This window comes from Hydra viridissima, unplaced genomic scaffold (genome assembly GCF_058129835.1).
Source record: "Hydra viridissima isolate aposymbiotic clone 2 unplaced genomic scaffold, HvirCarnegie_v1 scaffold_9, whole genome shotgun sequence".
Lineage (NCBI taxonomy): Eukaryota > Metazoa > Cnidaria > Hydrozoa > Anthoathecata > Hydridae > Hydra > Hydra viridissima.
Genome location: NW_028324308.1, coordinates 9,865,796 through 9,891,268, shown reverse-complemented (window position 1 = coordinate 9,891,268; position 25,473 = coordinate 9,865,796).

Sequence of the window (25,473 nt, the reverse complement as noted above, 5' to 3'; positions counted from 1 at the left end):
TTCCGTGATTATTTCGTCAAATTGGAGCCTTTCACCGAGAATTCTTGGAGCCTTTGGACATATTCTGTTGTAACCTATCAGGCTGAGCACGAAAATGACAAAGACAATCAACAGAGAGGCTGGCAAGTACCGGATTTGGCGACAAAACCCCGTTTTTGGCTCAATTTCCATAGAAAACGTCGAAATTTGGGCCAAATGTGGCCAAATTCGAGGCTTTCACCGACTCCCATTGGATCCCTTGGCCATATTTTGTTGTATCCTGTCAGGCTGAGCAAAAAAATGCCCAAGGGCATCAAGCAATTCAGTGGTAAGTACGGATTTTTGCGACAAATGCACAGAAATGCTTAGAATTTGCTTGTAATGTCAATTCTGTGATTATTTCGTCAAATTGGAGCCTTTCACCAAGATTTCTTGGAGCCTTTGGACATATTCTGTTGTAACCTATCAGGCTGAGCACGAAAATGACAAAGACAATCAACAGAGAGGCTGGCAAGTACCGGATTTGGCGACAAAACCCCGTTTTTGGCTCAATTTCCATAGAAAACGTCGAAATTTGGGCCAAATGTGGCCAAATTCGAGGCTTTCACCGACTCCCATTGGATCCCTTGGCCATATTTTGTTGTATCCTGTCAGGCTGAGCAAAAAAATGCCCAAGGGCATCAAGCAATTCAGTGGTAAGTACGGATTTTTGCGACAAATGCACAGAAATGCTTAGAATTTGCTTGTAATGTCAATTCTGTGATTATTTCGTCAAATTGGAGCCTTTCACCAAGATTTCTTGGAGCCTTTGGACATATTCTGTTGTAACCTATCAGGCTGAGCACGAAAATGACAAAGACAGTCAACAGAGAGGCTGGCAAGTACCGGATTTGGCGACAAAACCCCGTTTTTTGCTCAATTTCCATAGAAAACGTCGAAATTTAGGCCAAATGTGGCCAAATTCGAGGCTTTCACCAACTCCTTTTGAATCCCTTGGCCCTATTTTGTTGTATCCTGTCAGGCTGAGCAAAAAAATGCCCAAGGGGATCAAGCAATTCAGTGGTAAGTACCGATTTTTGCGACAAATGCACAGAAATGCTTAGAATTTGCTTGTAATGTCAATTCTGTGATTATTTCGTCAAATTGGAGCCTTTCACCGAGATTTCTTGGAGCCTTTGAACATATTCTGTTGTAACCTATCAGGCTGAGCACGAAAATGACAAAGACAATCAACAGAGAGGCTGGCAAGTACCGGATTTGGCGACAAAACCCCGTTTTTGGCTCAATTTCCATAGAAAACGTCGAAATTTGGGCCAAATGTGGCCAAATTCGAAGCTTTCACCGACTCCCATTGGATCCCTTGGCCATATTTTGTTGTATCCTGTCAGGCTGAGCAAAAAAATGCCCAAGGGCATCAAGCAATTCAGTGGTAAGTACCGATTTTTGCGACAAATGCACAGAAATTCTTAGAATTTGCTTGTAATGTCAATTCTGTGATTATTTCGTCAAATTGGAGCCTTTCACCGAGATTTCTTGGAGCCTTTGGACATATTCTGTTGTAACCTATCAGGCTGAGCACGAAAATGACAAAGACAATCAACAGATAAGCTGGCAAGTACCGGATTTGGCGACAAAACCCCGTTTTTGGTTCAATTTCCATAGAAAACGTCGAAATTTGGGCCTAATGTGGCCAAATTCGAGGCTTTCACCGACTCCCATTGGATCCCTTGGCCATATTTTGTTGTATCCTGTCAGGCTGAGCAAAAAAATGCCCAAGGGCATCAAGCAATTCAGTGGTAAGTACCGATTTTTGCGACAAATGCACAGAAATGCTTAGAATTTGCTTGTAATGTCAATTCTGTGATTATTTCGTCAAATTGGAGCCTTTCACCGAGATTTCTTGGAGCCTTTGGACATATTCTGTTGTAACCTATCAGGCTGAGCACGAAAATGACAAAGACAGTCAACAGAGAGGCTGGCAAGTACCGGATTTGGCGACAAAACCCCGTTTTTGGCTCAATTTCCATAGAAAACGTCGAAATTTGGGCCAAATGTGGCGAAATTCGAGGCTTTCACCGACTCCTCTTGGATCCCTTGGCCCTATTTTGTTGTATCCTGTCAGGCTGAGCACGAAAACGACAAAGACAGTCAACAGAGAGGCTGGCAAGTACCGGATTTGGCGACAAAACCCCGTTTTTGGCTCAATTTCCATAGAAAACGTCGAAATTTGGGCCAAATGTGGCCAAATTCGAGGCTTTCACCAAATCCCATTGGATCCCTTGGCCCTATTTTGTTGTATCCTGTCAGGCTGAGCACGAAAACGACAAAGACAGTCAACAGAGAGGCTGGCAAGTACCGGATTTGGCGACAAAACCCCGTTTTTGGCTCAATTACCAAAGAAAACGTCAAAATTTGGGCCAAATGTCGGCAAATTCGAAGCTTTCACCGACTCCCATTGGATCCCTTGGCCATATTTTGTTGTATCCTGTCAGGCTGAGCAAAAAAATGCCCAAGGGGATCAAGCAATTCAGTGGTAAGTACCGATTTTTGCGACAAATGCACAGAAATGCTTAGAATTTGCTTGTAATGTCAATTCTGTGATTATTTCGTCAAATTGGAGCCTTTCACCGAGATTTCTTGGAGCCTTTGGACATATTCTGTTGTAACCTATCAGGCTGAGCACGAAAATGACAAAGACAATCAACAGAGAGGCTGGCAAGTACCGGATTTGGCGACAAAACCCCGTTTTTGGCACAATTTCCATAGAAAACGTCAAAATTTGGGCCTAATGTGGCCAAATTCGAGGTTTTCACCGACTCCTCTTGGATCCCTTGGCCCTATTTTGTTGTATCCTGTCAGGCTGAGCACGAAAACGACAAAGACAGTCAACAGAGAGGCTGGCAAGTACCGGATTTGGCGACAAAACCCCGTTTTTGGCACAATTTCCATAGAAAACGTCGAAATTTGGGCCAAATGTGGCCAAAATCGAGGCTTTCACCTTTTCCTCTTGCATCCCTTGGCCCTATTTTGTTGTATCCTGTGAGGCTGAGCACGAAAACGACAAAGACAGTCAACAGAGAGGCTGGCAAGTACCGGATTTGGCGACAAAAGCCCGTTTTTGGCTCAATTTCCATAGAAAACGTCGAATTTTAGGCCAAATGTGGCCAAATTCGAAGCTTTCACCGACTCCCATTGGATCCCTTGGCCATATTTTGTTGTATCCTGTCAGGCTGAGCAAAAAAATGCCCAAGGGGATCAAGCAATTCAGTGGTAAGTACCGATTTTTGCGACAAATGCACAGAAATGCTTAGAATTTGCTTGTAATGTCAGTTCCGTGATTATTTCGTCAAATTGGAGCCTTTCACCGAGATTTCTTGGAGCCTTTGGACATATTCTGTTGTAACCTATCAGGCTGAGCACGAAAATGACAAAGACAGTCAACAGAGAGGCTGGCAAGTACCGGATTTGGCGACAAAACCCCGTTTTTGGCTCAATTTCCATAGAAAACGTCGAAATTTGGGCCAAATGTGGCCAAATTCGAGGCTTTCACCGACTCCCATTGGATCCCTTGGCCATATTTTGTTGTATCCTGTCAGGCTGAGCAAAAAAATGCCCAAGGGCATCAAGCAATTCAGTGGTAAGTACGGATTTTTGCGACAAATGCACAGAAATGCTTAGAATTTGCTTGTAATGTCAATTCTGTGATTATTTCGTCAAATTGGAGCCTTTCACCAAGATTTCTTGGAGCCTTTGGACATATTCTGTTGTAACCTATCAGGCTGAGCACGAAAATGACAAAGACAGTCAACAGAGAGGCTGGCAAGTACCGGATTTGGCGACAAAACCCCGTTTTTTGCTCAATTTCCATAGAAAACGTCGAAATTTGGGCCAAATGTGGCCAAATTCGAGGCTTTCACCAACTCCTCTTGGATCCCTTGGCCCTACTTTGTTGTATCCTGTCAGGCTGAGCACGAAAACGACAAAGACAGTCAACAGAGAGGCTGGCAAGTACCGGATTTGGCGACAAAACCCCGTTTTTGGCTCAATTTCCAAAGAAAACGTCAAAATTTGGGCCAAATGTGGCCAAATTCGAAGCTTTCACCGACTCCCATTGGATCCCTTGGCCATATTTTGTTGTATCCTGTCAGGCTGAGCAAAAAAATGCCCAAGGGGATCAAGCAATTCAGTGGTAAGTACCGATTTTTGCGACAAATGCACAGAAATGATTAGAATTTGCTTGTAATGTCAATTCTGTGATTATTTCGTCAAATTGGAGCCTTTCACCAAGATTTCTTGGAGCCTTTGGACATATTCTGTTGTAACCTATCAGGCTGAGCACGAAAATGACAAAGACAGTCAACAGAGAGGCTGGCAAGTACCGGATTTGGCGACAAAACCTCGTTTTGTTGCTCAATTTCCATAGAAAACGTCGAAATTTGGGCCAAATGTGGCCAAATTCGAGGATTTCACCGACTCCCATTGGATCCCTTGGCCATATTTTGTTGTATCGTGTCAAGCTGAGCAAAAAAATGGTCAAGGGCATCAAGCAATTCAGTGGTAAGTACCGATTTTTGCGACAAATGCACAGAAATGCTTAGAATTTGCTTGTAATGTCAATTCTGTGATTATTTCGTCAAATTGGAGTCTTTCACCGAGATTTCTAGGAGACTTTGGACATATTCTGTTGTAACCTATCAGGCTGAGCACGAAAATGACAAAGACAATCAACAGAGAGGCTGGCAAGTACCGGATTTGGCGACAAAACCCCGTTTTTGGCTCAATTTCCATAGAAAACGTCGAAATTTGGGCCAAATGTGGCCAAATTCGAGGCTTTCACCGACTCCTCTTGGATCCCTTGGCCCTATTTTGTTGTATCCTGTCAGGCTGAGCACGAAAACGACAAAGACAGTCAACAGAGAGGCTGGCAAGTACCGGATTTGGCGACAAAACCCCGTTTTTGGCACAATTTCCATAGAAAACGTCGAAATTTGGTCCAAATGTGGCCAAAATCGACGCTTTCACCTTTTCCTCTTGCATCCCTTGGCCCTATTTTGTTGTATCCTTTGAGGCTGAGCACGAAAACGACAAAGACAGTCAACAGAGAGGCTGGCAAGTACCGGATTTGGCGACAAAACCCCGTTTTTGGCTCAATTTCCAAAGAAAACGTCAAAATTTGAGCCAAATGTGGGCAAATTCGAAGCTTTCACCGACTCCCATTGGATCCCTTGGCCATATTTTGTTGTATCCTGTCAGGCTGAGCAAAAAAATGCCCAAGGGGATCAAGCAATTCAGTGGTAAGTACCGATTTTTGCGACAAATGCACAGAAATGCTTAGAATTTGCTTGTAATGTCAGTTCCGTGATTATTTCGTCAATTTGGAGCCTTTCACCGCAATTTCTTGGAGCCTTTGGACATATTCTGTTGTAACCTATCAGGCTGAGCACGAAAATGACAAAGACAATCAACAGAGAGGCTGGCAAGTACCGGATTTGGCGACAAAACCCCGTTTTTGGCTCAATTTCCATAGAAAACGTCGAAATTTGGGCCAAATGTGGCCAAATTCGAGGCTTTCACCGACTCCCATTGGATCCCTTGGCCATATTTTGTTGTATCCTGTCAGGCTGAGCAAAAAAATGCCCAAGGGCATCAAGCAATTCAGTGGTAAGTACGGATTTTTGCGACAAATGCACAGAAATGATTAGAATTTGCTTGTAATGTCAATTCTGTGATTATTTCGTCAAATTGGAGCCTTTCACCAAGATTTCTTGGAGCCTTTGGACATATTCTGTTGTAACCTATCAGGCTGAGCACGAAAATGACAAAGACAGTCAACAGAGAGGCTGGCAAGTACCGGATTTGGCGACAAAACCCCGTTTTTTGCTCAATTTCCATAGAAAACGTCGAAATTTGGGCCAAATGTGGCCAAATTCGAGGCTTTCACCAACTCCTCTTGGATCCCTTGGCCCTATTTTGTTGTATCCTGTCAGGCTGAGCACGAAAACGACAAAGACAGTCAACAGAGAGGCTGGCAAGTACCGGATTTGGCGACAAAACCCCGTTTTTGGCTCAATTTCCAAAGAAAACGTCAAAATTTGGGCCAAATGTGGCCAAATTCGAAGCTTTCACCGACTCCCATTGGATCCCTTGGCCATATTTTGTTGTATCCTGTCAGGCTGAGCAAAAAAATGCCCAATGGGATCAAGCAATTCAGTGGTAAGTACCGATTTTTGCGACAAATGCACAGAAATGCTAAGAATTTGCTTGTAATGTCAATTCTGTGATTATTTCGTCAAATTGGAGCCTTTCACCGAGATTTCTAGGACCCTTTGGACATATTCTGTTGTAACCTATCAGGCTGAGCACGAAAATGACAAAGACAATCAACAGAGAGGCTGGCAAGTACCGGATTTGGCGACAAAACCCCGTTTTTGGCTCAATTTCCATAGAAAACGTCGAAATTTGGGCCAAATGTGGCCAAATTCGAGGCTTTCACCGACTCCTCTTGGATTCCTTGGCCCTATTTTGTTGTATCCTGTCAGGCTGAGCACGAAAACGACAAAGACAGTCAACAGAGAGGCTGGCAAGTACCGGATTTGGCGACAAAACCCCGTTTTTGGTTCAATTTCCATAGAAAACGTCGAAATTTGGGCCAAATGTGGCCAAATTCGAAGCTTTCACCGACTCCTATTGAATCCCTTGGCGATATTTTGATGTATCCTGTCAGGCTGAGCAAAAAAATGCCCAAGGGCATCAAGCAATTCAGTGGTAAGTACCGATTTTTGCGACAAATGCACAGAAATGCTTAGAATTTGCTTGTAATGTCAGTTCCGTGATTATTTCGTCAAATTGGAGCCTTTCACCGAGATTTCTTGGAGCCTTCGGACATATTCTGTTGTAACCTATCAGGCTGAGCACGAAAATGACAAAGACAATCAACAGAGAGGCTGGCAAGTACCGGATTTGGCGACAAAACCCCGTTTTTGGCTCAATTTCCATAGAAAACGTCGAAATTTGGGCCAAATGTGGCCAAATTCGATACTTTCACCGACTCCCATTGGATCCCTTGGCCATATTTTGTTGTATCCTGTCAGACTGAGCAAAAAAATGCCCAAGGGCATCAAGCAATTCAGTGGTAAGTACGGATTTTTGCGACAAATGCACAGAAATGATTAGAATTTGCTTGTAATGTCAATTCTGTGATTATTTCGTCAAATTGGAGCCTTTCACCAAGATTTCTTGGAGCCTTTGGACATATTCTGTTGTAACCTATCAGGCTGAGCACGAAAATGACAAAGACAGTCAACAGAGAGGCTGGCAAGTACCGGATTTGGCGACAAAACCTCGTTTTGTTGCTCAATTTCCATAGAAAACGTCGAAATTTGGGCCAAATGTGGCCAAATTCGAGGATTTCACCGACTCCCATTGGATCCCTTGGCCATATTTTGTTGTATCGTGTCAAGCTGAGCAAAAAAATGCTCAAGGGCATCAAGCAATTCAGTGGTAAGTACCGATTTTTGCGACAAATGCACAGAAATGCTTAGAATTTGCTTGTAATGTCAATTCTGTGATTATTTCGTCAAATTGGAGTCTTTCACCGAGATTTCTTGGAGACTTTGGACATATTCTGTTGTAACCTATCAGGCTGAGCACGAAAATGACAAAGACAATCAACAGAGAGGCTGGCAAGTACCGGATTTGGCGACAAAACCCCGTTTTTGGCTCAATTTCCATAGAAAACGTCGAAATTTGGGCCAAATGTGGCCAAATTCGAGGCTTTCACCGACTCCTCTTGGATCCCTTGGCCCTATTTTGTTGTATCCTGTCAGGCTGAGCACGAAAACGACAAAGACAGTCAACAGAGAGGCTGGCAAGTACCGGATTTGGCGACAAAACCCCGTTTTTGGCTCAATTTCCATAGAAAACGTCGAAATTTGGGCCAAATGTGGCCAAATTCGAGACTTTCACCAACTCCCATTGGATCCCTTGGCCATATTTTGTTGTATCCTGTCAGGCTGAGCACGAAAACGACAAAGACAGTCAACAGAGAGGCTGGCAAGTACCGGATTTGGCGACAAAACCCCGTTTTTGGCTCAATTTCCAAAGAAAACGTCAAAATTTGGGCCAAATGTGGGCAAATTCGAAGCTTTCACCGACTCCCATTGGATCCCTTGGCCATATTTTGTTGTATCCTGTCAGGCTGAGCAAAAAAATGCCCAAGGGGATCAAGCAATTCAGTGGTAAGTACCGATTTTTGCGACAAATGCACAGAAATGCTTAGAATTTGCTTGTAATGTCAATTCTGTGATTATTTCGTCAAATTGGAGCCTTTCACCGAGATTTCTAGGAGCCTTTGGACATATTCTGTTGTAACCTATCAGGCTGAGCACGAAAATGACAAAGACAATCAACAGAGAGGCTGGCAAGTACCGGATTTGGCGACAAAACCCCGTTTTTGGCTCAATTTCCATAGAAAACGTCGAAATTTGGGCCAAATGTGGCCAAATTCGAGGCTTTCACCGACTCCTCTTGGATCCCTTGGCCCTATTTTGTTGTATCCTGTCAGGCTGAGCACGAAAACGACAAAGACAGTCAACAGAGAGGCTGGCAAGTACCGGATTTGGCGACAAAACCCCGTTTTTGGCTCAATTTCCATAGAAAACGTCGAAATTTGGACCAAATGTGGCCAAATTCGAAGCTTTCACCGACTCCCATTGGATCCCTTGGCCATATTTTGATGTATCCTGTCAGGCTGAGCAAAAAAATGTCCAAGGGCATCAAGCAATTCAGTGGTAAGTACCGATTTTTGCGACAAATGCACAGAAATGCTTAGAATTTGCTTGTAATGTCAGTTCCGTGATTATTTCGTCAAATTGGAGCCTTTCACCGAGATTTCTTGGAGCCTTCGGACATATTCTGTTGTAACCTATCAGGCTGAGCACGAAAATGACAAAGACAATCAACAGAGAGGCTGGCAAGTACCGGATTTGGCGACAAAAGCCCGTTTTTGGCTCAATTTCCATAGAAAACGTCGAATTTTGGGCCAAATGTGACCAAATTCGAAGCTTTCACCGACTCCCATTGGATCCCTTGGCCATATTTTGTTGTATCCTGTCAGGCTGAGCAAAAAAATACCCAAGGGCGTCAAGCAATTCAGTGGTAAGTACCGATTTTTGCGACAAATGCACAGAAATGCTTAGAATTTGCTTGTAATGTCAATTCCGTGATTATTTCGTCAAATTGGAGCCTTTCACCGAGATTTCTTGGAGCCTTTGGACATATTCTGTTGTAACCTATCAGGCTGAGCACGAAAATGACAAAGACAATCAACAGAGAGGCTGGCAAAGACCGGATTCGGCGACAAAATACCGTTTTTTGGTCAATTTCCATAGAAAACGTCGAAATTTGGGCCAAATGTGGCCAAATTTGAGGCTTTCACCGACTCCCATTGGATCCCTTGGCCATATTTTGTTGTATCCTGTCAGGCTGAGCAAAAAAATGCCCAAGGGCATCAAGCAATTCAGTGGTAAGTACGGATTTTTGCGACAAATGCACAGAAATGCTTAGAATTTGCTTGTAATGTCAATTCTGTGATTATTTCGTCAAATTGGAGCCTTTCACCGAGATTTCTTGGAGCCTTTGGACATATTCTGTTGTAACCTATCAGGCTGAGCACGAAAATGACAAAGACAATCAACAGAGAGGCTGGCAAGTACCGGATTTGGCGACAAAACCCCGTTTTTGGCTCAATTTCCATAGAAAACGTCGAAATTTGGGCCAAATGTGGCCAAATTCGAGGCTTTCACCAACTCCTCTTGGATCCCTTGGCCCTATTTTGTTGTATCCTGTCACGCTGAGCACGAAAACGACAAAGACAGTCAACAGAGAGGCTGGCAAGTACCGGATTTGGCGACAAAACCCCGTTTTTGGCTCAATTTCCATAGAAAACGTCGAAATTTAGGCCAAATGTGGCCAAATTCGAGGCTTTCACCTACTCCTCTTGGATCCCTTGGCCCTATTTTGTTGTATCCTGTGAGGCTGAGCACGAAAACGACAAAGACAGTCAACAGAGAGGCTGGCAAGTACCGGATTTGGCGACAAAACCCGGTTTTTGGTTCAATTTCCATAGAAAACGTCGAAATTTGGGCCAAATGTGGCCAAATTCGAAAATTTCACCGACTCCCATTGGATCCCTTGGCCATATTTTGTTGTATCCTGTCAGGCTCAGCAAAAAAATTCCCAAGGGGATCAAGCAATTCAGTGGTAAGTACCGATTTTTGCGACAAATGCACAGAAATGCTTAGAATTTGCTTGTAATGTCAATTCTGTGATTATTTCGTCAAATTGGAGCCTTTCACCGAGATTTCTTGGAGCCTTTGGACATATTCTGTTGTAACCTATCAGGCTGAGCACGAAAATGACAAAGACAATCAACAGAGAGGCTGGCAAGTACCGGATTTGGCGACAAAACCCCGTTTTTGGCTCAATTTCCATAGAAAACGTCGAAATTTGGGCCAAATGTGGCCAAATTCGAGGCTTTCACCGACTCCTCTCTGATCCCTTGGCCCTATTTTGTTGTATCCTGTCAGGCTGAGCACGAAAACGACAAAGACAGTCAACAGAGAGGCTGGCAAGTACCGGATTTGGCGACAAAACCCCGTTTTTGGCTCAATTTCCATTGAAAACGTCGAAATTTGGACCAAATGTGGCCAAATTCGATACTTTCACCAACTCCCATTGGATCCCTTGGCCATATTTTGATGTATCCTGTCAGGCTGAGCAAAAAAATGCCCAAGGGCATCAAGCAATTCAGTGGTAAGTACCGATTTTTGCGACAAATGCACAGAAATGCTTAGAATTTGCTTGTAATGTCAGTTCCGTGATTATTTCGTCAAATTGGAGCCTTTCACCGAGATTTCTTGGAGCCTTCGGACATATTCTGTTGTAACCTATCAGGCTGAGCACGAAAATGACAAAGACAATCAACAGAAAGGCTGGCAAGTACCGGATTTGACGACAAAACCCCGTTTTTGGCTCAATTTCCATAGAAAACGTCGAAATTTGGGCCAAATGTGGCCAAATTCGATACTTTCACCGACTCCCATTGGATCCCTTGGCCATATTTTGTTGTATCCTGTCAGGCTGAGCAAAAAAATGCCCAAGGGCATCAAGCAATTCAGTGGTAAGTACCGATTTTTGCGACAAATGCACAGAAATGATTAGAATTTGCTTGTAATGTCAGTTCCGTGATTATTTCGTCAAATTGGAGCCTTTCACCAAGATTTCTTGGAGCCTTTGGACATATTCTGTTGTAACCTATCAGGCTGAGCACGAAAATGACAAAGACAATCAACAGAGAGGCTGGCAAGTACCGGATTTGGCGACAAAACCCCGTTTTTGGTTCAATTTCCATAGAAAACGTCGAAATTTGGGCCTAATGTGGCCAAATTCGAGGCTTTCACCGACTCCCATTGGATCCCTTGGCCATATTTTGTTGTATCCTGTCAGGCTGAGCAAAAAAATGCCCAAGGGCATCAAGCAATTCAGTGGTAAGTACGGATTTTTGCGACAAATGCACAGAAATGCTTAGAATTTGCTTGTAATGTCAATTCTGTGATTATTTCGTCAAATTGGAGCCTTTCACCGAGATTTCTTGGAGCCTTTGGACATATTCTGTTGTAACCTATCAGGCTGAGCACGAAAATGACAAAGACAGTCAACAGAGAGGCTGGCAAGTACCGGATTTGGCGACAAAACCCCGTTTTTTGCTCAATTTCCATAGAAAACGTCGAAATTTGGGCCAAATGTGGCCAAATTCGAGGCTTTCACCAACTCCTCTTGGATCCCTTGGCCCTATTTTGTTGTATCCTGTCAGGCTGAGCACGAAAACGACAAAGACAGTCAACAGAGAGGCTGGCAAGTACCGGATTTGGCGACAAAACCCCGTTTTTGGCTCAATTTCCAAAGAAAACGTCAAAATTTGGGCCAAATGTGGCCAAATTCGAAGCTTTCACCGACTCCCATTGGATCCCTTGGCCATATTTTGTTGTATCCTGTCAGGCTGAGCAAAAAAATGCCCAAGGGGATCAAGCAATTCAGTGGTAAGTACCGATTTTTGCGACAAATGCACAGAAATGCTTAGAATTTGCTTGTAATGTCAATTCTGTGATTATTTCGTCAAATTGGAGCCTTTCACCGAGATTTCTTGGAGCCTTTGGACATATTCTGTTGTAACCTATCAGGCTGAGCACGAAAATGACAAAGACAATCAACAGAGAGGCTGGCAAGTACCGGATTTGGCGACAAAACCCCGTTTTTGGCTCAATTTCCATAGAAAACGTCGAAATTTGGGCCAAATGTGGCCAAATTCGAGGCTTTCACCGACTCCTCTTGGATCCCTTGGCCCTATTTTGTTGTATCCTGTCAGGCTGAGCACGAAAACGACAAAGACAGTCAACAGAGAGGCTGGCAAGTACCGGATTTGGCGACAAAACCCCGTTTTTGGCTCAATTTCCATAGAAAACGTCGAAATTTAGGCCAAATGTGGCCAAATTCGAGGCTTTCACCTACTCCTCTTGGATCCCTTGGCCCTATTTTGTTGTATCCTGTGAGGCTGAGCACGAAAACGACAAAGACAGTCAACAGAGAGGCTGGCAAGTACCGGATTTGGCGACAAAACCCCGTTTTTGGCTCAATTTCCAAAGAAAACGTCAAAATTTGGGCCAAATGTGGGCAAATTCGAAGCTTTCACCGACTCCCATTGGATCCCTTGGCCATATTTTGTTGTATCCTGTCAGACTGAGCAAAAAAATGCCCAAGGGGATCAAGCAATTTAGTGGTAAGTACCGATTTTTGCGACAAATGCACAGAAATGCTTAGAATTTGCTTGTAATGTCAATTCTGTGATTATTTCGTCAAATTGGAGCCTTTCACCTAGATTTCTTGGAGCCTTTGGACATATTCTGTTGTAACCTATCAGGCTGTGCACGAAAATGACAAAGACAGTCAACAGAGAGGCTGGCAAGTACCGGATTTGGCGACAAAACCCCGTTTTTGGCTCAATTTCCATAGAAAACGTCGAAATTTGGGCCAAATGTGGCCAAATTCGAGGCTTTCACCGACTCCTCTTCGATCCCTTGGCCCTATTTTGTTGTATCCTGTCAGGCTGAGCACGAAAACGACAAAGACAGTCAACAGAGAGGCTGGCAAGTACCGGATTTGCGACAAAACCCCGTTTTTGGCTCAATTTCCATAGAAAACGTCGAAATTTGGGCCAAATGTGGCCAAATTCGAATCTTTCACCGACTCCCATTGGATCCCTTGGCCATATTTTGATGTATCCTGTCAGGCTGAGCAAAAAAATGCCCAAGGGCATCAAGCAATTCAGTGGTAAGTACCGATTTTTGCGACAAATGCACAGAAATGCTTAGAATTTGCTTGTAATGTCAGTTCCGTGATTATTTCGTCAAATTGGAGCCTTTCACCGAGATTTCTTGGAGCCTTCGGACATATTCTGTTGTAACCTATCAGGCTGAGCACGAAAATGACAAAGACAATCAACAGAGAGGCTGGCAAGTACCGGATTTGGCGACAAAACCCCGTTTTTGGCTCAATTTCCATAGAAAACGTCGAAATTTGGGCCAAATGTGGCCAAATTCGAAGCTTTCACCGACTCCCATTGGATCCCTTGGCCATATTTTGGTGTATCCTGTCAGGCTGAGCAAAAAAATGCCCAAGGGCATCAAGTAATTCAGTGGTAAGTACCGATTTTTGCGACAAATGCACAGAAATTCTTAGAATTTGCTTGTAATGTCAATTCCGTGATTATTTCGTCAAATTGGAGCCTTTCACCGAGATTTCTTGGAGCCTTTGGACATATTCTGTTGTAACCTATCAGGCTGAGCACGAAAATGACAAAGACAGTCAACAGAGAGGCTGGCAAGTACCGGATTTGGCGACAAAACCCCGTTTTTTGCTCAATTTCCATAGAAAACGTCGAAATTTGGGCCAAATATGGCCAAATTCGAGGCTTTCACCGACTCCTCTTGGATCCCTTGGCCCTATTTTGTTGTATCCTGTCAGGCTGAGCACGAAAACGACAAAGACAGTCAACAGAGACTGGCAAGTACCGGATTTGGCGACAAAACCCCGTTTTTGGCTCAATTTCCATAGAAAACGTCGAAATTTGGGCCAAATGTGGCCAAATTCGAAACTTTCACCGACTCCCATTGGATCCCTTGGCCATATTTTGTTGAATCCTGTCAGGCTGAGCAAAAAAATGCCCAAGGGGATCTTGCAATTCAGTGGTAAGTACCGATTTTTGCGACAAATGCACAGAAATGCTTAGAATTTGCTTGTAATGTCAGTTCCGTGATTATTTCGTCAAATTGGAGCCTTTCACCGAGATTTCTTGGAGCCTTTGGACATATTCTGTTGTAACCTATCAGGCTGAGCACGAAAATGACAAAGACAATCAACAGAGAGGCTGGCAAGTACCGGATTTGGCGACAAAACCCCGTTTTTGGTTCAATTTCCATAGAAAACGTCGAAATTTGGGCCTAATGTGGCCAAATTCGAGGCTTTCACCGACTCCCATTGGATCCCTTGGCCATATTTTGTTGTATCCTGTCAGGCTGAGCAAAAAAATGCCCAAGGGCATCAAGCAATTCGGTGGTAAGTACCGATTTTTGCGACAAATGCACAGAAATGCTTAGAATTTGCTTGTAATGTCAATTCTGTGATTATTTCGTCAAATTGGAGCCTTTCACCGAGATTTCTTGGAGCCTTTGGACATATTCTGTTGTAACCTATCAGGCTGAGCACGAAAATGACAAAGACAGTCAACAGAGAGGCTGGCAAGTACCGGATTTGGCGACAAAACCCCGTTTTTGGCTCAATTTCCATAGAAAACTTCGAAATTTGGGCCAAATGTGGCCAAATTCGAGGATTTCACCGACTCCCATTGGATCCCTTGGCCATATTTTGTTGTATCGTGTCAAGCTGAGCAAAAAAATGCCCAAGGGGATCAAGCAATTCAGTGGTAAGTACCGATTTTTGCGACAAATGCACAGAAATGCTTAGAATTTGCTTGTAATGTCAATTCTGTGATTATTTCGTCAAATTGGAGTCTTTCACCGAGATTTCTTGGAGACTTTGGACATATTCTGTTGTAACCTATCAGGCTGAGCACGAAAATGACAAAGACAATCAACAGAGAGGCTGGCAAGTACCGGATTTGGCGACAAAACCCCGTTTTTGGCTCAATTTCCATAGAAAACGTCGAAATTTGGGCCAAATGTGGTCAAATTCGAGGCTTTCACCGACTCCTCTTGGATCCCTTGGCCCTATTTTGTTGTATCCTGTCAGGCTGAGCACGAAAACGACAAAGACAGTCAACAGAGAGGCTGGCAAGTACCGGATTTGGCGACAAAACCCCGTTTTTGGCTCAATTTCCATAGAAAACGTCGAAATTTGGACCAAATGTGGCCAAATTCGAAGCTTTCACCGACTCCCATTGGATCCCTTGGCCATATTTTGATGTATCCTGTCAGGCTGAGCAAAAAAATGCCCAAGGGCATCAAGCAATTCAGTGGTAAGTACCGATTTTTGCGACAAATGCACAGAAATGCTTAGAATTTGCTTGTAATGTCAGTTCCGTGATTATTTCGTCAAATTGGAGCCTTTCACCGAGATTTCTTGGAGCCTTCGGACATATTCTGTTGTAACCTATCAGGCTGAGCACGAAAATGACAAAGACAATCAACAGAGAGGCTGGCAAGTACCGGATTTGGCGACAAAACCCCGTTTTTGGCTCAATTTCCATAGAAAACGTCGAAATTTGGGCCAAATGTGGCCAAATTCGATACTTTCAACGACTCCCATTGGATCCCTTGGCCATATTTTGTTGTATCCTGTCAGGCTGAGCAAAAAAATGCCCAAGGGCATCAAGCAATTCAGTGGTAAGTACGGATTTTTGCGACAAATGCACAGAAATGATTAGAATTTGCTTGTAATGTCAATTCTGTGATTATTTCGTCAAATTGGAGCCTTTCACCGAGATTTCTTGGAGCCTTTGGACATATTCTGTTGTAACCTATCAAGCTGAGCACGAAAATGACAAAGACAGTCAACAGAGAGGCTAGCAAGTACCGGATTTGGCGACAAAACCCCGTTTTTGGCTCAATTTCCATAGAAAACGTCGAAATTTGGGCCAAATGTGGCCAAATTCGAAAATTTCACCGACTCCCATTGGATCCCTTGGCCATATTTTGTTGTATCGTGTCAAGCTGAGCAAAAAAATGCTCAAGGGCATCAAGCAATTCAGTGGTAAGTAACGATTTTTGCGACAAATGCACAGAAATGATTAGAATTTGCTTGTAATGTCAATTCTGTGATTATTTCGTCAAATTGGAGCCTTTCACCAAGACTTCTTGGAGCCTTTGGGCATATTCTGTTGTAACCTATCAGGCTGAGCACGAAAATGACAAAGACAGTCAACAGAGAGGCTAGCAAGTACCAGATTTGGCGACAAAACCCCGTTTTTGGCTCAATTTCCATAGAAAACGTCGAAATTTGGGCCAAATGTGGCCAAATTCGAGGATTTCACCAACTCCCATTGGATCCCTTGGCCATATTTTGTTGTATCGTGTCAAGCTGAGCAAAAAAATGCTCAAGGGCATCAAGCAATTCAGTGGTAAGTACCGATTTTTGCGACAAATGCACAGAAATGCTTAGAATTTGCTTGTAATGTCAATTCTGTGATTATTTCGTCAAATTGGAGCCTTTCACCGAGATTTCTTGGAGCCTTTGGACATATTCTGTTGTAACCTATCAGGCTGAGCACGAAAATGACAAAGACAATCAACAGAGAGGCTGGCAAGTACAGGATTTGGCGACAAAACCCCGTTTTTGGCTCAATTTCCATAGAAAACGTCGAAATTTGGGCCAAATGTGGCCAAATTCGAGGCTTTCACCAACTCCTCTTGGATCCCTTGGCCCTATTTTGTTGTATCCTGTCAGGCTGAGCACGAAAACGACAAAGACAGTCAACAGAGAGGCTGGCAAGTACCGGATTTGGCGACAAAACCCCGTTTTTGGCTCAATTTCCATAGAAAACGTCGAAATTTAGGCCAAATGTGGCCATATTCGAGGATTTCACCGACTCCCATTGGATCCCTTGGCCATATTTTGTTGTATCCTGTCAGGCTGAGCAAAAAAATGCCCAAGGGGATCAAGCAATTCAGTGGTAAGTACCGATTTTTGCGACAAATGCACAGAAATGCTTAGAATTTGCTTGTAATGTCAATTCTGTGATTATTTCGTCAAATTGGAGCCTTTCACCGAGATTTCTTGGAGCCTTTGGACATATTCTGTTGTAACCTATCAGGCTGAGCACGAAAATGACAAAGACAATCAACAGAGAGGCTGGCAAGTACCGGATTTGGCGACAAAACCCGGTTTTTGGCTCAATTTCCATAGAAAACGTCGAAATTTGGAGCAAATGTGGCCAAATTCGAAGCTTTCACCGACTCCCATTGGATCCCTTGGCCATATTTTGATGTATCCTGTCAGGCTGAGCAAAAAAATGCCCAAGGGCATCAAGCAATTCAGTGGTAAGTACCGATTTTTGCGACAAATGCACAGAAATGCTTAGAATTTGCTTGTAATGTCAGTTCCGTGATTATTTCGTCAAATTGGAGCCTTTCACCGAGATTTCTTGGAGCCTTCGGACATATTCTGTTGTAACCTATCAGGCTGAGCACGAAAATGACAAAGACAATCAACAGAGAGGCTGGCAAGTACCGGATTTGGCGACAAAACCCCGTTTTTGGCTCAATTTCCATAGAAAACGTCGAAATTTGGGCCAAATGTGGCCAAATTCGAGGATTTCACCGACTCCCATTGGATCCCTTGGCCATATTTTGTTGTATCGTGTCAAGCTGAGCAAAAAAATGCTCAAGGGCATCAAGCAATTCAGTGGTAAGTACCGATTTTTGCGACAAATGCACAGAAATGCTTAGAATTTGCTTGTAATGTCAATTCTGTGATTATTTCGTCAAATTGGAGTCTTTCACCGAGATTTCTTGGAGACTTTGGACATATTCTGTTGTAACCTATCAGGCTGAGCACGAAAATGACAAAGACAATCAACAGAGAGGCTGGCAAGTACCGGATTTGGCGACAAAACCCCGTTTTTGGCTCAATTTCCATAGAAAACGTCGAAATTTGGGCCAAATGTGGCCAAATTCGAGGCTTTCACCGACTCCTCTTGGATCCCTTGGCCCTATTTTGTTGTATCCTGTCAGGCTGAGCACGAAAACGACAAAGACAGTCAACAGAGAGGCTGGCAAGTACCGGATTTGGCGACAAAACCCCGTTTTTGGCACAATTTCCATAGAAAACGTCGAAATTTGGGCCAAATGTGGCCAAAATCGAGGCTTTCACCTTTTCCTCTTGCATCCCTTGGCCCTATTTTATTGTATCCTGTGAGGCTGAGCAAGAAAACGACAAAGACAGTTAACAGAGAGGCTGGCAAGTACCGGATTTGGCGACAAAACCCCGTTTTTGGCTCAATTTCCAAAGAAAACGTCAAAATTTGGGCCAAATGTGGGCAAATTCGAAGCTTTCACCGACTCCCATTGGATCCCTTGGCCATATTTTGTTGTATCCTGTCAGGCTGAGCAAAAAAATGCCCAAGGGGATCAAGCAATTCAGTGGTAAGTACCGATTTTTGCGACAAATGCACAGAAATGCTTAGAATTTGCTTGTAATGTCAATTCTGTGATTATTTCGTCAAATTGGAGCCTTTCACCAAGATTTCTTGGAGCCTTTGGACATATTCTGTTGTAACCTATCAGGCTGAGCACGAAAATGACAAAGACAATCAACAGAGAGGCTGGCAAGTACCGGATTTGGCGACAAAACCCCGTTTTTGGCTCAATTTCCATAGAAAACGTCGAAATTTGGGCCAAATGTGGCCAAATTCGAGGCTTTCACCGACTCCTCTTGGATCCCTTGGCCCTATTTTGTTGTATCCTGTCAGGCTGAGCACGAAAACGACAAAGACAGTCAACAGAGAGGCTGGCAAGTACCGGATTTGGCGACAAAACCCCGTTTTTGGCTCAATTTCCATAGAAAACGTCGAAATTTGGACCAAATGTGGCCAAATTCGAAGCTTTCACCGACTCCCATTGGATCCCTTGGCCATATTTTGATGTATCCTGTCAGGCTGAGCAAAAAAATGCCCAAGGGCATCAAGCAATTCAGTGGTAAGTACCGATTTTTGCGAAAAATGCACAGATATGCTTAGAATTTGCTTGTAATGTCAGTTCCGTGATTATTTCGTCAAATTGGAGCCTTTCACCGAGATTTCTTGGAGCCTTCGGACATATTCTGTTGTAACCTATCAGGCTGAGCACGAAAATGACAAAGACAATCAACAGAGAGGCTGGCAAGTACCGGATTTGGCGACAAAACCCCGTTTTTGGCTCAATTTCCATAGAAAACGTCGAATTTTGGGCCAAATGTGGCCAAATTCGATACTTTCACCGACTCCCATTGGATCCCTTGGCCATATTTTGTTGTATCCTGTCAGGCTGAGCAAAAAAATGGTCAAGGGCATCAAGCAATTTAGTGGTAAGTACCGATTTTTGCGACAAATGCACAGAAATGCTTAGAATTTGCTTGTAATGTCAATTCTGTGATTATTTCGTCAAATTGGAGCCTTTCACCGAGATTTCTTGGAGCCTTTGGACATATTCTGTTGTAACCTATCAGGCTGAGCACGAAAATGACAAAGACAGTCAACAGAGAGGCTGGCAAGTACCGGATTTGGCGACAAAACCCCGTTTTTGGCTCAATTTCCATAGAAAACGTCGAAATTTGGGCCAAATGTGGCCAATATCGAGGATTTCACCGACTCCCATTGGATCCCTTGGCCATATTTTGTTGTATCGTGTCAAGCTGAGCAAAAAAATGCTCAAGGGCATCAAGCAATTCAGTGGTAAGTACCGATTTTTGCGACAAATGCACAGAAATGCTTAGAATTTGCTTGTAATGTCAATTCTGTGATTATTTCGTCAAATTGGAGTCTTTCACCGAGATTTCTTGGAGACTTTGGACATATTCTGTTGTAACCTATCAGGCTGAGCACGAAAATGACAAAGACAATCAACAGAGAGGCTGGCAAGTACCGGATTTGGCGACAAAACCCCGTTTTTGGCTCAATTTCCATAGAAAACGTCGAATTTTGGGCCAAATGTGGCCAAATTCGAGGCTTTCACCAACTCCTCTTGGATCCCTTGGCCCTATTTTGTTGTATCCTGTCAGGCTGAGCACGAAAACGACAAAGACAGTCAACAGAGAGGCTGGCAAGTACCGGATTTGGCGACAAAACCCCGTTTTTGGCTCAATTTCTATAGAAAACGTCGAAATTTAGGCCAAATGTGGCCAAATTCGAGGCTTTCACCTACTCCTCTTGGATCCCTTGGCCCTATTTTGTTGTATCCTGTGAGGCTGAGCACGAAAACAACAAAGACAGTCAACAGAGAGGCTGGCAAGTACCGGATTTGGCGACAAAACCCCGTTTTTGGTTCAATTTCCATAGAAAACGTCGAAATTTGGGCCGAATGTGGCCAAATTCGAGGATTTCACCGACTCCCATTGGATCCCTTGGCCATATTTTGTTGTATCCTGTCAGGCTGAGCAAAAAAATGCCCAAGGGCATCAAGCAATTTAGTGGTAAGTACCGATTTTTGCGACAAATGCACAGAAATGCTTAGAATTTGCTTGTAATGTCAATTCTGTGATTATTTCGTCAAATTGGAGCCTTTCACCGAGATTTCTTGGAGCCTTTGGACATATTCTGTTGTAACCTATCAGGCTGAGCACGAAAATGACAAAGACAATCAACAGAGAGGCTGGCAAGTACCGGATTTGGCGACAAAACCCCGTTTTTGGCTCAATTTCCATAGAAAACGTCGAAATTTGGGCCAAATGTGGCCAAATTCGACGCTTTCACCGACTCCTCTTGGATCCCTTGGCCCTATTTTGTTGTATCCTGTCAGGCTGAGCACGAAAACGACAAAGACAGTCAACAGAGAGGCTGGCAAGTACCGGATTTGGCGACAAAACCCCGTTTTTGGCTCAATTTCCATAGAAAACGTCGAAATTTGGAGCAAATGTGGCCAAATTCGAAACTTTCACCGACTCCCATTGGATCCCTTGGCCATATTTTGATGTATCCTGTCAGGCTGAGCAAAAAAATGCCCAAGGGCATCAAGCAATTCAGTGGTAAGTACCGATTTTTGCGACAAATGCACAGAAATGCTTAGAATTTGCTTGTAATGTCAGTTCCGTGATTATTTCGTCAAATTGGAGCCTTTCACCGAGATTTCTTGGAGCCTTCGGACATATTCTGTTGTAACCTATCAGGCTGAGCACGAAAATGACAAAGACAATCAACAGAGAGGCTGGCAAGTACCGGATTTGGCGACAAAACCCCGTTTTTGGCTCAATTTCCATAGAAAACGTCAAAATTTGGGCCAAATGTGGCCAAATTCGAGGATTTCACCGACTCCCATTGGATCCCTTGGCCATATTTTGTTGTATCCTGTCAGGCTGAGCAAAAAAATGCCCAAGGGCATCAAGCAATTCAGTGGTAAGTACGGATTTTTGCGACAAATGCACAGAAATGATTAGAATTTGCTTGTAATGTCAATTCTGTGATTATTTCGTCAAATTGGAGCCTTTCACCAAGATTTCTTGGAGCCTTTGAACATATTCTGTTGTAACCTATCAGGCTGAGCACGAAAATGACAAAGACAGTCAACAGAGAGGCTGGCAAGTACCGGATTTGGCGACAAAACCCCGTTTTTGGCTCAATTTCCATAGAAAACGTCGAAATTTGGGCCAAATGTGGCCAAATTCGAAAATTTCACCGACTCCCATTGGATCCCTTGGCCATATTTTGTTGTATCGTGTCAAGCTGAGCAAAAAAATGCTCAAGGGCATCAAGCAATTCAGTGGTAAGTACCGATTTTTGCGACAAATGCACAGAAATGCTTAGAATTTGCTTGTAATGTCAATTCTGTGATTATTTCGTCAAATTGGAGTCTTTCACCGAGATTTCTTGGAGACTTTGGACATATTCTGTTGTAACCTATCAGGCTGAGCACGAAAATGACAAAGACAATCAACAGAGAGGCTGGCAAGTACCGGATTTGGCGACAAAACCCCGTTTTTGGCTCAATTTCCATAGAAAACGTCGAAATTTGGGCCAAATGTGGCCAAATTCGAGGCTTTCACCGACTCCTCTTGGATCCCTTGGCCCTATTTTGTTGTATCCTGTCAAGCTGAGCACGAAAACGACAAAGACAGTCAACAGAGAAACTGGCAAGTACCGGATTTGGCGACAAAACCCCGTTTTTGGCTCAATTTCCATAGAAAACGTCGAAATTTGGACCAAATGTGGCCAAATTCGAAGCTTTCACCGACTCCCATTGGATCCCTTGGCCATATTTTGATGTATCCTGTCAGGCTGAGCAAAAAAATGCCCAAGGGCATCAAGCAATTCAGTGGTAAGTACCGATTTTTGCGACAAATGCACAGAAATGCTTAGAATTTGCTTGTAATGTCAGTTCCGTGATTATTTCGTCAAATTGGAGCCTTTCACCGAGATTTCTTGGAGCCTTCGGACATATTCTGTTGTAACCTATCAGGCTGAGCACGAAAATGACAAAGACAATCAACAGAGAGGCTGGCAAGTACCGGATTTGGCGACAAAACCCCGTTTTTGGCTCAATTTCCATAGAAAACGTCGAAATTTGGGCCAAATGCGGCCAAATTCGATACTTTCACCGACTCCCATTGGATCCCTTGGCCATATTTTGTTGTATCCTGTCAGGCTGAGCAAAAAAATGCCCAAGGGCATCAAGCAATTCAGTGGTAAGTACGGATTTTTGCGACAAATGCACAGAAATGATTAGAGTTTGCTTGTAATGTTAATTCTGTGATTATTTCGTCAAATTTGAGCCTTTCACCAAGATTTCTTGGAGCCTTTGGACATATTCTGTTGTAACCTATCAAGCTGAGCACGAAAATGACAAAGACAGTCAACAGAGAGGCTGGCAAGTACCGGATTTGGCGACAAAACCCCGTTTTTTGCTCAATTTCCATAGAAAACGTCGAAATTTGGGCAAAATGTGGCCAAATTCGAGGCTTTCACCAACTCCTCTTGGATCCCTTGGCCCTATTTTGTTGTATCCTGTCAGGCTGAGCACGAAAACGACAAAGACAGTCAACAGAGAGGCTGGCAAGTACCGGATTTGGCGACAAAACCCCGTTTTTGGCTCAATTTCCAAAGAAAACGTCAAAATTTGGGCCAAATGTGGCCAAATTCGAGGCTTTCACCGACTCCCATTGGATCCCTTGGCCATATTTTGTTGTATCCTGTCAGGCTGAGCAAAAAAATGCCCAAGGGGATCAAGCAATTCAGTGGTAAGTACCGATTTTTGCGACAAATGCACAGAAATGCTTAGAATTTGCTTGTAATGTCATTTCTGTGATTATTTCGTCAAATTGGAGCCTTTCACCGAGATTTCTTGGAGCCTTTGGACATATTCTGTTGTAACCTATCAGGCTGAGCACGAAAATGACAAAGACAATCAACAGAGAGGCTGGCAAGTACCGGATTTGGCGACAAAACCCCGTTTTTGGCTCAATTTCCATAGAAAACGTCGAAATTTGGGCCAAATGTGGCCAAATTCGACGCTTTCACCGACTCCTCTTGGATCCCTTGGCCCTATTTTGTTGTATCCTGTCAGGCTGAGCACGAAAACGACAAAGACAGTCAACAGAGAGGCTGGCAAGTACCAGATTTGGCGACAAAACCCCGTTTTTGGCTCAATTTCCATAGAAAACGTCGAAATTTGGGCCAAATGTGGCCAAATTCGAAGCTTTCACCGACTCCCATTGGATCCCTTGGCCATATTTTGTTGTATCCTGTCAGGCTGAGCAAAAAAATGCCCAAGGGCATCAAGTAATTCAGTGGTAAGTACCGATTTTTGCGACAAATGCACCGAAATTCTTAGAATTTGCTTGTAATGTCATTTCCGTGATTATTTCGTCAAATTGGAGCCTTTCACCGAGATTTCTTGGAGCCTTTGGACATATTCTGTTGTAACCTATCAGGCTGAGCACGAAAATGAGAAAGACAATCAACAGAAAGGCTGGCAAGTACCGGATTTGGCGACAAAACCCCGTTTTTGGTTCAATTTCCATAGAAAACGTCGAAATTTGGGCCTAATGTGGCCAAATTCGAGGCTTTCACCGACTCCCATTGGATCCCTTGGCCATATTTTGTTGTATCCTGTCAGGCTGAGCAAAAAAATGCCCAAGGGGATCAAGCAATTAAGTGGTAAGTACCGATTTTTGCGACAAATGCACAGAAATGCTTAGAATTTGCTTGTAATGTCAATTCTGTGATTATTTCGTCAAATTGGAGCCTTTCACTGAGATTTCTTGGAGCCTTTGGACATATTCTGTTGTAACCTATCAGGCTGAGCACGAAAATGACAAAGACAATCAACAGAGAGGCTGGCAAGTACCGGATTTGGCGACAAAACCCCGTTTTTGGCTCAATTTCCATAGAAAACGTCGAAATTTGGGCCAAATGTGGCCAAATTCGAGGCTTTCACCAACTCCTCTTGGATCCCTTGGCCCTATTTTGTTGTATCCTGTCAGGCTGAGCACGAAAACGACAAAGACAGTCAACAGAGAGGCTGGCAAGTACCGGATTTGGCGACAAAACCCCGTTTTTGGCTCAATTTCCACAGAAAACGTCGAAAATTGGGCCAAATGTGGCCAAATTCGAGAATTTCACCGACTCCCATTGGATCCCTTGGCCATATTTTGTTGTATCGTGTCAAGCTGAGCAAAAAAATGCTCAAGGGCATCAAGCAATTCAGTGGTAAGTACCGATTTTTGCGACAAATGCACAGAAATGCTTAGAATTTGCTTGTAATGTCAATTCTGTGATTATTTCGTCAAATTGGAGTCTTTCACCGAGATTTCTTGGAGACTTTGGACATATTCTGTTGTAACCTATCAGGCTGAGCACGAAAATGACAAAGACAATCAACAGAGAGGCTGGCAAGTACCGGATTCGCCGACAAAACCCCGTTTTTGGCTCAATTTCCATAGAAAACGTCGAAATTTGGGCCAAATGTGGCCAAATTCGAGGCTTTCACCGACTCCTCTTGGATCCCTTGGCCCTATTTTGTTGTATCCTGTCAGGCTGAGCACGAAAACGACAAAGACAGTCAACAGAGAGGCTGGCAAGTACCGGATTTGGCGACAAAACCCCGTTTTTGAAAAATTTCCATAGAAAACGTCGAAATTTGGGCCAAATGTGGCCAAAATCGAGGCTTTCACCTTTTCCTCTTGCATCCCTTGGCCCTATTTTGTTGTATCCTGTCAGGCTGAGCACGAAAACGACAA